Below are 9663 nucleotides of genomic sequence, written 5' to 3'. Positions count from 1 at the left end.
GAAGGGCTGGAACTACACATTCTTTATGCAGAAGGAAACAGATGAGCCTCTTTCCAAGTGTCTTGTATTAGGAACCCCTCCTAAGTGGTCTTCCATCACGTCTGTTCTATCTTTCCCATTCTGTATTCCAAATTTTGCAGTTCAAACCAAAGTTCTGAATTCTATGTCCTACCTTCGGGGTTCCTGGTTCTGGATTCTTGTTCCTTTTCCATTCTGATTCCTGACCCCAGAACCTTTCCAGTTCCCTTTCCCCAGACTTTCTAGGTGAATTAGGTGGACCTACTGCTGACTTTGCTAATAAAGGGTTTTCCTTTACTTCTTGTGGAAATTCTAGGCTTTTTCCCAGCAGGAGGGATTTGGTTCAGACTATTCAGCAAGTGGGTGGCCCAGTAGAGACCAGGGAATTCTTGAGAGCCTGGTCTGATTTCACCTCTTCCCTTCCCACCCCACCTCTAACCATTAGACACACTGCATTTCAAGCAACTAAGCCAACCTGAGGTTTTCCATGGTGATGGTTCGGGACTAGTGGACCTCAGATGAGGAATCTTACAGAGAAGACATAAAAGGTTGCTGTTCTTCATTCAGAAAAATTAAAGGCTGCTTCCAGCACAGGGGAAGGAGTGGGCGGGGAAGGTGGGAGGTCTCTGGGCAGAGCTAGAAGTAACCCTGTCATCCTTTGGCTCCCCACTGTCTGAGCTGAGCCTAGCCCCCAGAGTCCCCCTAGATCTGAGAAAGAACCAAGACAGCAGAACTGGGAGCTCCTCTGTCCATGGCTGCCCTTAGGGAGGAGGGGAATGAGGTGGAGGCAGCAGCCAACATCACTGAAGAGGTGAAATCTTCAAAGGGATCATGATCTGAGACTCCATGTGTCGCACCAGGGGGACTGTAGTAGACATTTTGGTCCCAGCCCCTCTTCCTCCAAGCAGCATTTCTAGTCTCTTCCCAAGACTGCAGGTCTTTATAGGCCTGGAGATGATGCACAACATAGAGCTTTCCTCTCTGTGAGAAGAAGCTGCCCACTGCCTCCTGGTTCTCCTGCTGCTACTTGATGGCCCGAGCCCAGTTGTTACCCCACTCGATCATAGTTCCTGGCTTAAGCTTGTATGTCCTCAGCTCATAGATGTTGGGACCTGCTCTGGGCCATGGCTCATTCCAGAAGCTGAACTCGAGGAACATCTGGTTTCTCCTGGGCAGCAACATCTGGCTGTGCTCCTTTTGGAACTCCAGATACTCCTTGTTGTTTTTGAGCTTGTTCATGCAGTTCACGAGGGCTGGGTAGCTGCCTGAGAATTGCCACAGGTGTACTGCCTGGTCCTGCTCCTGTACCACATGTTCCACTTGCCCACGAGCAAACAGGGGTAGTAAAAAGGGCTCACATTTTATGTTGCCCTTGAGTCTAACTGAATTTTGTTTTTACAGGAAGTAACTGACTAGTAGTCTCTAATGTGAGAGAATACCCTCAAAGAGTCATCACCCCATTGCCATTGAGAACCACACCCCAGCATGCCAGGAGGGAGAGGGGTTACAAGGACAGTCCTATACAAAGGCGTTTCAATGAATTTCATGAAACAAATGAGGTATGCAGTGCACACCTGCCTCTTAGGATTAATTCTCAGGTTACAGTGAAGCTCGGAAAATTGCTGTTTCTTGACCTAAAAAGAGGTTAAAACACTTTCAGTGGAAATCGATCCACTTTAAGGTATTTAGCACTGTTCATATTTTGTAAAAGTCTCTAGGACAGAGCTGGTTTTTCAATTGGCACTTTATGTCACAGTTGTAGGAAGCCCATCACATAGAGAGCGGAATCATAATGCGTGTTTAACAAGATGGGCTATTTCCTTTGTTTCACTTCCAAGGTAAAAGGAGAATGTGCCCTGGACCCCCAGACAGGCTGAGGATAATGGGACCCTTATACATGTCCGCTATCTAAGAAGTGGCAAAGTGATTGCTAGAAAAATAAAATTAATTTTTCCTGATGCTTTTATTTTTCTTTGCTAGGGGAATTTATGTTACACATGGTCAAATAGCATTATGTACAATGAAGGAAATGAGGTGTGAGAAAATCATTCAATAAAAACGATGAATCATAAAAGATTATTTAGAGAAAAATGCTGTTAGCAAGAGTTTGAGAAGTATGAAGATCTATTTTCATAGGTTTTTAGGAAATGCTATCACGGAAATGACACCATTCATACAGTTGTTCTTCTCTTTCCTTGAAAAGATAGTGATGAATTTCAAGAGGAATTAAGTAAGAAATAATACAGGCTGTCAGTCTTGACCTGGGACTGGCTGGGGACAATCACTTTCTGAGGGGACAAAATGGAATCAGAGTCATGACCAACAAATTAGAAAACAAAACTCAAATTATGAGAATGTCTTCAATGACTCACATGTGACCAGTGGGGAAGAGAGAATGACAAGACAGACTAACCAAGGGGTAGGGCGGATGTAGGGAAATGGGAACCTTCATGCGCTTCTGTAGAAGATAACATGGTGCAGTTATTTTGAAGAACAATTTGGCGGCATTGAGAGAAATTGAGTAAGGTCCAGCAATTGCACAGTTAAGTGTATACTTGGGAAAACGTCTTGTGCAGGTCCACAAAGTAACACATAGCATGTTTGCTTGGCATAGCAAAATGATGAAAATGAACTAGAAATAAATAAGTAGGAAAACAAATAAAGTATAAAATATTTTTATGAGGGCCTAGTATACAGGATTCCAGAGAAATTAACTAGTTATACATAGATTAATGTGAATAGATCAAAATATTATTAACAATAAATGGAATGGCTGTATAGCTCGATGCTGTTTATGCAGATAAATAAAACATATACAAAGCATTGCTAGATATTATACACTGATATGCATACACATAAAAATAAAATTTGTGGGATGTGGATCTGAAGCACAAGTATGAAAAATGGCTGGCTTTTAGGGGGGAAATGAAGTAAAATAAAACAAAAAAAGAGGACAAATTTGAACCAATGCTAATATATTAATGACATAATGTTATAAATAAAAAAGTCAGATAAATCTAGTTCTGTACGCCAGAAGCATCTATATCTCTGCAGACGTATAGCTATATAAAAGGCTATGGATATATGAAGATCTCCCTGTGTATATATGTAGCTGTAGGTCTATATATCTAGGTCTATGTGTATGTCGATGTCTATAAAATCTGAATGGTACTGAGTTAGAGTATGGTAGTGTTGTGTTCTCATGGGAAAATCAAATTGGAATGGTTATTCCCCAAATGAAGAGAAAAGTTAGCGAGTAATGCCAGATAAACAGATGTCTACTTCACTTAAACCTTGGAACCTTAGAGAAATAAAATTAAAGTGATAAGATGAAATGGAATAATTTCAGAGAAACTAAATTTTTGGAAAAAAAGTTTTTTTCCAAGAGACTTATAAAATATGAAAACATTGATTGATTCAAAGAAAGCAATCAGGTTGAAGATGACTCTTCCATTTGAATCTCCTGGGCAGTTAAAGAAATGAAGAATGGTTGGTTTGGAGAAGATAACACTTAGGAGATAGGACACCAGTGATGTTAGTGAAAGAGCTGAATTAATTTTTGTTTTTTTCAGAAGACAAATCTAAGACAGTTACTAGATAATAGAAGGGGTTAGACATTAGTGAGATAACATTTTCTAACTATGTCTTTTTTACCACAATAGATTGAGGGCTATGGACCATAGACACTCTATTGCTTAACAGCTGCCAGGGATGTTGTTGAAGGTCCTAACTGGAGACAAAGGATGGACAGAAGGCCCCTCAAAAATCTCCCATCTTTAGGTCTGTTAAGCTGTGACCATTTAAGAACTTCTCAACAAGATGTGACTTTCACAGTGGTACTTATGTTTTATATTCAGACATAATTTTTTAATTGGTAAAAGTTTGTCTTGCCGATTTTATTCATTGAGTGATCTTGGTATATGAGGGTCTTTTCCCCCCTGTAGTTCTTGGTGAATCATGTTTACAATAGTTACCTAAATAATTCAGTTAATTAGAAAAAGGAAAGCTATCTTACTGATACTAATATAAATTGTGTCCCCTATGATTACCCACAGTAGAAAAACAGATGACATCCTCTTCTAACCTTGAATCTTTAATTAAAAAAATATTGTTCTGTTACCAGTTCATACTTGAGCTTTTGCCAACCACTTCAAGGAAACACCCAAACTGCAATGCAAATTTCATTCCCCCCAGAGTTGTAGAGCTGTTTTACTAACCTCCAAGGTGTAGAGCAGTGGGAAAGAAATCTTTATGTTTCAGGAAAATGAGACATGTGTTTTGACATCCTAGGGAAGCACCTAAAAGCTTATAGGTAGTCTGAGAGACAATTTAATTCCCAAATGGTAAGGGAGCAAGAGTTGAAGTTATAAAAGAGAGAGCAGATTTGAGAGTATTAATTTGAGAGGAATGAGAGTTCTGAAAGAACTACACGATGAAAAATCTAGTGTTATAATTGCCAACTCAAAAATCAGTTGCCTGTTTCTAAATGCTTGTACATTACAACTTTTATTTATCTTTAAAGTATATATCCTTGCTTTCTGTCATTCTTCTCCCTTGTCTGGGACAAAGATATAAGCATAGGCCTTTCTTAATTCCCTTAGCTCTAGCTCTGCCATTAGCCTCTAGCCTCCCAGCACACTGAAGACCACACAGTGAAACTACCACGTTGTTTGATCAGGTTGTTAAAAGATGACCTCAAGCACCAAGGTCACAGGGATAAGGAGCCAAAGTACTATCATCAGAGGCATAAGTTCGTGACTATGACTTCTTATGGAAGGATGATCAGAGCCTGCATACAGGTGTGCCATAGGGCTGAGTGAACTATTTTATCAAGAAACATGTTATCTATGTAGACACAGAGCTGGCTGGATTTAAACATTAAGCCCATGTGATTTATACATATGAAATGCATACATACATTTATATACACATATGATTGACACATATAAAATTGGTCTAGCAAATGAGCTCCTGTAGTGTAGGATAATTTAATAAAGATTAGTAATGAGGTAAATACTCTTGGTATGAAATGATTGTTTCTCATTTCTGAAGCCACCTGAATGGGAAGTGAGCTCAATCTGTATATTACTCCTGATCTTCCTCCGTCTTTTACTACCTTTGCCCCAGGGAGTGTATGATAATTTCCCAGACTGGTAAAATTGGACAGAAAAAGACAAACGGGTGAGGTCCAGCTCCTTCTCTGTCTGATGATCAGGTGTGGTCACAGGGGATGTGACTCCTCCTCCGCTCCTCAGTGTGGCCAGTCTGCCCCATTGTGGGCAGTCTTCCTAGGTCCAGAATTGCTTCCACAAGGGTGGGAAAATCTACTTAATTCAGAAGTTCAATATTAGGAAACCCATATGGACATATTCTAAGCTGTCTCTTCCACATAGTCCTTAGCTACTATGAATAGTCCTACTTTAACCTTCCATTGTCCTTAACGTTCTGTCTTATTTCTCAGTTTACTCAGAACCTGGATGAGGGTGAGAGACTTCATCAATGAGGTATTAAAAGGCCTCACATTCAACGTACAGGATTAGAGTGACTCTGGGAGCTCAGTCTGGGTTGCATGTTAGAAACAATCGCATGCCCTTCGCGGAAGCAGAGGAGCTTGCCCCTGAGTTCTTTCTGACAGAACAGAAAGCTCTTTATCCCTAGGAAGATGGGTGCAACTTTCTTTGGATCAAGTTTTCTGTGGACTGGGTGGTTGGTATTACCAGCAGTTTCTCTAAACAGCTAACATCTAAACAAAGACTGCTTCACACCCCAATACCCTGATACCCGCCCCCTGACCTGTGTGTATTCCTGTGCTTGTCTTGTACGAAGGGAGCAGAACAGTCTCCCCTTGAGGACACAGATCCACTGCGTGTCTAGCAGGCTCTCATCTCCGGAATGACTGCACCTTATCTTGAGACCCCTTGACTTGAAAGTTTCCCCAATAAAGTATGCTTCTTAATGCATATATTATGTTCTAGATTTCATTTTCACTCAGCCTTCACAAAACTCCACTCTTTTTATATGAGTATAATTCACTCATGCTAAAATCCATCAAAATGTACAATTTGATTAGTTTGGATAAATGTACACGTTTGTGTAAACACCACTATTAGGATATCGGCTTCATTCACCCCCAAATCTCCCTTGTTGTGGTATTTTGTAACCAATCTCTTATTCCTATTCCTAGTCCCTTGAAACCACTGTTTTGATAATTTTGTCATTTTCAGAATGTCATTGGATGTCCAAAATAATAGCATACAGTATGCATCTTTTAGTTTGAGTTCTTTCATGTAGAATAATGCTTTTGAGGTACATCCACATTGTTGCGTGTATCAGTAATTTTTATTTTTATTGCTGAACAGTATTCTTTGTAAGTATGTACTATAATTCATTTATCAGTTCACCAGTTGCAGGCCATTGGGTTATTGCACATTGTTAGCTATTAGGAGTAATGCTACTATAAACATTTGTGTGCAGGTCTTCATGTGATCATGCATTTCTCTGTTTCTCTTGGGAAAACATCTAGAATGGGAGTGCTGAGTCATATAACTATTTAATATTAGAATTTTTTAAACTGATTTTTATAATAGATGCAATATGTTTAATTTCCACCAGCATTGCTTGAGTTTTCCAGTTGTTCTACATTTTCAAACACTTTTTGTAACATCAGTCTTTTAAATATTAGCTGTTCTAGCCCTTGCCAGTGTGACTCAGTTGGTTGTAGTGTCGTCCCATAAACCAAAAGGTCATGGGTTCGATTCCCTGTCAGGGCACATGCTTAGGTTGCAGGTTCAGTCCCCAGTCAGGGCATGTGCAAGAGGCAACGAACAGATCTTTCTCTCTTCCATTGATGTTTTTTTCCCTTTCTCTCTCCCTCCCTTCCCCTCTCACTAAAATCAATAAGCATGTCCTCAGGTAAGGATAACAAATTTTAAATATTAGCTTTTCTAGTAGTTATATAGTGTTATCTTATGGAGGTTTTAATTTGCATTTACCTAATGACTAAAAAACTTTTGCAGCTTTTCATGCCTGTGCGTAGTCTTCTTTTTAACTGCCTGTTCAAACCTCTGCCTTTCTAAAAATTGAGTAACTTGTTTTCTTATTATGTTAAGAGGTTTTTAATTTTTTTAAAGATACTCCATATTGTTTTCCATGGTGGCTTATACCAGACTGCATTCCCCCCAACAGGGCACCTGAGGGTTCCCTTTTCTCCACATCCTTACCAACACTCCTTATTTGTTGATTTACTGATGGTAGCCATTCTGACAGGTGTAAGGTGATATCTCACTGAGGTTTTCATTTACATTTCTCTGATGATTGTGATGTTGAGCATTTTTTCACATAACTATGGGCCCTCTGTATATCCTCTTTGGAGAAGTGTCTATTCCAGCCTTTTGCGCATTTCTTAACTGTCTTGTTGTCTTTTTGGCATTGAGTTGTCTTAGTTCTTTATATATTTTGGAGATTAAACCTTTGTCAGATATGTCATTAGCAAAAATGTTCTCCCATGTAATGGGTTCCCTATTGTCTTGCTGAGGGTTTTTTTAAGCTGTGCAGAAGATTTTTAATTAGATGTCCCATTTGTTTATTTTCTGCTATGTTTCCAGTTCCTTAGGTGATAATACCAGCAAAAATATTTCTATGTTGAATATCTGAGATTTTACTACCTATGTTTTCCTTTCCACTTCTGGGGATATGGCCCAAGGATCCTAAAACACCAATACAAAAATACATACGCACCCCTATTTTTATAGCAGTGCTATTTACAATAGCCAAAATTTGGCAATAGCCTAAATGCCCATCAGTACATGAGTGGATAGACAAACTGCGGTACATTTACACAATAGAATATTATGCAGCAGTAACAAAGAAGAAATCCTAAGATTTTGCAACAACATAGATGGACCTAGAGAAAATTATGCTAAGTGAATTAAGCCAGTCAGTGAAAGAAAAATACCACATGACCTTCCTTGTATGTGGACTCTAATGAACACAATAAATTAATGAACAAATTAGTAACAGAAGTTTAGGTACATAAAACAGACTGGCAGCTGCCAGAAAGGAGGAGGGGGGTGAAATGAAAGGTGGTGAAGGGATTAATGAAGTAACATTTATGTTCAACCCATGGACACAGACAATGATATGGGGATTGGCTTGGGGAGGGGAGAGGATGGGGCTATGTGGAAGTGGAGAAATGGAGAAAAAATGGAAAAAATTATAGTAGCATAAACAATAAAAGTTAAGTTTTTAAAAATTAATAAAATAACATTGTAAAAGAAAAAATAAATAAAACTCTGCTCATTATGTAATGCAAAAGAGGTTTTAAAATATATATACATATATATATATGTATATATATTTAACTGAATTATTCAAAGAAAAGAAAGTTAAAGTCTTGGTGAAGGCCAATTTCTCTTTTTTTTCATGGTTTATGCTTTTTACATTTTATCCAAGAAATCATTGTGTTACCCAAAACTTCAAGGATTTTTGAGTATCTTCTAAAGGTTTTATAATTTTGGATTTTATATTTAGGTCTATGATGTAGTCCAAGTTTAAAAAAAATATATTGATTTTAAAGAGATGTTATTTTTGTATACTGTGCATTATAAGTGTCTCTGTTTGTTTTCACATGGATGAAAAGAATACCTTTAACCACCGGGTTACTTTGGTACGTGTGTGGTCAGTTCCTGGACAATGGATCTGCTCCTGGGCTCTCTCGTGTTTCATTGCTACATAGAACACACATGTCTTTTTTGTTTCCAAAACCTGTCTCTCTTAACCTCTATGGTTTTACAATAGTTCTTAAAATCAGATAGTGTGAGTATTCCAATTTTGTTCTTTTTAAAATTACTTTGGTTATTCAAGTTTCTTTGCATTTCTACATAAACTTGAGAATTATAGTGTCAGTTTCTACAAGGCCAGCTGTGACTTTGTTTGGGATTGTGCTGAATCTATACATCAATCCGGGAAGAACCGACCTCTTAAAAATATTAAGACATCTGATCCAGCAACATGGAAACATATCTCTCCAATTATCTCAGTTTTATTTAACTTTTCTTTCAGCAATGTTTTACAATTTTTAGTGAATAGATCTTGTATGTATTTTAAAACTATATCCCAAAATATTTTATAGTTTTGATGTTTTACAAGTGTTTGATTTATGGAAACATTTTATTTCCAATCCCAATTATTTGTTGCTAGCAGAAGGATACAGTTGATTTTTGTTTATTGTGAATTTTACATCATTGTTTGCTGTATAACTTCAAAGAGTGTTGGACTGCGGTTGCACTTTGTTCGGTTTGGAAAGTTAGATCTCTTTGAAAATTGTTTTTAAGTTTCTTAGGGTACTCCCAAAGTGACCTTTAATCTAGGGCTTCTGTCCCCACACTAGGGTGATACTCCTGTGAGGATTCTCTCAATGCTGATGTATCAGAAAGTCTTTCAACTCTAGCTGGTTCACAGGTGAATTATCCTTAGAGTTTGATACGAGCTCTGGAAATTGTTCTTCCTACTGCTTCTCCATGGTTCTTTCCCTGGAATCAGGCAGTTTTTTGTCCCGTGTTCACAGACTAGCCATCATCCGAAACTTCAAGGGGGCTTGCACTCTCCCTGCACTTTTCTCCTTTCCGTGGGCCTGCCTCACAAAAT

At 38.4% G+C, this 9663-nt stretch overlaps 1 pseudogene; it reads right to left on the bottom strand.

Annotated features, from left to right (window-relative positions):
• Window positions 1–818: 818 nt before the first annotated feature.
• LOC112304411 (protein NipSnap homolog 1 pseudogene) overlaps window positions 819–9663 on the bottom strand; it is a 79163-nt pseudogene continuing 70318 nt past the window's right edge.

This window comes from Desmodus rotundus, chromosome 1 (assembly GCF_022682495.2).
Source record: "Desmodus rotundus isolate HL8 chromosome 1, HLdesRot8A.1, whole genome shotgun sequence".
NCBI lineage: Eukaryota > Metazoa > Chordata > Mammalia > Chiroptera > Phyllostomidae > Desmodus > Desmodus rotundus.
The sequence above is the reverse complement of the archived record's forward strand: the minus strand, read 5'-3'. Positions and strand labels throughout refer to the sequence as shown.